This window comes from Phyllostomus discolor, chromosome 10 (assembly GCF_004126475.2).
Source record: "Phyllostomus discolor isolate MPI-MPIP mPhyDis1 chromosome 10, mPhyDis1.pri.v3, whole genome shotgun sequence".
In the NCBI taxonomy this organism is placed as follows: domain Eukaryota; kingdom Metazoa; phylum Chordata; class Mammalia; order Chiroptera; family Phyllostomidae; genus Phyllostomus; species Phyllostomus discolor.
In genome coordinates, this window is record NC_040912.2 from 37,502,885 (window position 1) to 37,505,100 (window position 2,216).

General features: G+C 36.3%; 1 pseudogene; it reads right to left on the reverse strand.

Annotated features, from left to right (window-relative positions):
• Positions 1-1,549: 1,549 nt before the first annotated feature.
• On the reverse strand, positions 1,550-2,216 carry LOC114508024 (annotated as a pseudogene).

Genomic DNA, 2,216 nt, shown 5'->3' on the forward strand with positions numbered 1-2,216 from the left:
GTCCTAAACACAACTATGGTGGAACTTCTGACAGTGTTACTAATTGTATGGTTTCTTCACTAGAACAGATAGTATTATAGAACAAGGACTGTGTGTTTAATCTTTGTACATTTAAAATTTATTATAAGACTGGACACACAGTAGGTGTTCAATAAATGTTATTGCTTCACTAAAGACAAGTCATCTTTAAGTGTATGCTCAGAATTGCTTTCAATTGCTGGAGGGAGAGGCTCAATAAGTTCTCTTAACAAACTCAAATTAAAGTGATAAATGCAGTCAGAGCTTTTTTAACCTTACATTGAACTTATAATTGAAGAAATATGATATGTCAAACTGTATAAGGTCCTGTTTGTGCCAAATCTATTTTTATTTGAACAGCTTTTTAATTGAATCTTTATCATAAATAAGTAGATTAAACATAAGGCACTTTTAATTCTTATTCTAATATAAAATTCTTGTGGGCACAACGGATGGTAAGAGAGAATGCATATCAATTTTATTAAAATCAAATAATACTATCTTCTGGAAAATTATCCTGAAAATATGCTTTTTAAGGTAAAATTAATTACCATACTGAACACATTACTGCTATGATATGAAATGTGTCATCATTTCAAGGTGAAATGTTACCTAACATAGGGATGAATCCCAAATCCACATCTCTGCATTCTTTCTCTTATTAACTGGTAGTTTTTATTAAGTAAACCACTTATTGTTTTAAAGAACTTTATAAAAATTCTCTGCCTCTACTTTTCTGCACTGGTGTTCTTTGGCTAGAAGAAACTAGACTCATTTTTCAGAGTGGTTATCCAGGGACAAGATACACAAAGCCAAGTTCAGGAACATTTTGGGATGGGCTGTGTACTAACCAATTGACTGGGCTTGGGGATTGAGGTTCACAGGGTCATAAGTGTTACAGCTGATGTTTCCTGAGTGCCTAGAACCAAGCCAGAGGTTGCTGAACATAGCCATGACTCAAAAACAGCAGCAACAGATCTAGTCAGAGACAAAACCTAGGACTCGGAACCATAGATTGCTGGGTCAGGAATTTGGAAGTATGCAGAAACTCTGATTTGAGTTGGAACAAACCAAGAAACAACACAGGCCCTGAGAGGCATGGATGATTTATAAAGTGAGTAATTTTTAAAGCAATTGTTGCAAGTATAAATGTATGGGTATGTCAGACTGACTCAAAGTTTGCGACTCATGAAAATGCTTTTAACTATAGTCAGCCTTCCATTCACTTACTTCCATCAGATTGGGTTAACAGCAGGTCTCTGCTTTTTAAAGATAAAGGATTCCATCACTCCTGTCCTCTTTCCCAACATTTTATACATTACAACTGAATTGATTTGTAATTTTGGCTGGATATAGCATCTCTCTATGGTTTAAATGATGAAGCTCTTACCTTGCATTTTTAAAATTCAATCAGTAGAGACTAGTCAGTTTCATTATTTTCTGACTTACCATAATACTATTATTACAGTATCACAATTTTTTTTCCTGAATGTAGAACTTTAAAATTAGGTCCTTTATTTTTAGATTGTCATCAAATGTTACTTTGGATTTTGGGCACATTGTGAGGTGTCACCAGAATTTTAGCGAATATTTCTCCCATGTTGGTCCCATTGAAAGAAGATTTCTCAACCATCTTTTGCACAGGTTTCTCCTCATTCACATGCACATGCTTGTGAAACTGGTTATCCCAGTTTCCTTTGAAATAGATGGCTTTCACGGGAACCAGACAAGTAACCTGAGTCACTGAACTGGAGACAGCAGCTCTGTAATTTTACCTTCTGTCTTGTTAGCTACCCAGGTGTTTACATGTTTTCTCACCCCCTCTGTAGCTTTAAAGAAGTAGAGCCCTTCCATTCCACTTGGTAGAATTTGTGGCAGGGATCTTTGAAAGATGAGTTGAAACCATATGACTTTTTTGCAAAGATCCTGTTGGCAGTTCTAAGTGAATACTGCACACCTGTCCTGTTAACTTCGGTGAGAAGTGATTAGAATCTTCACCTCACCACTACTTTGACTTTAAGAACATGCCTGAACAATCTGAGCCTTGAAGTTTCCCTTTGCCCCTTTGAAGACCATGGTCAGGGTGGAGGAGATGCTCATGGGTGAGAAAAACAAGTTTTTTGAGTTGTGTTCACCCAGCTTTTTCAAAAGATTTAAGGCAGAAGTGCCGTTTACTTCCAACAGAGTATCCATGATGG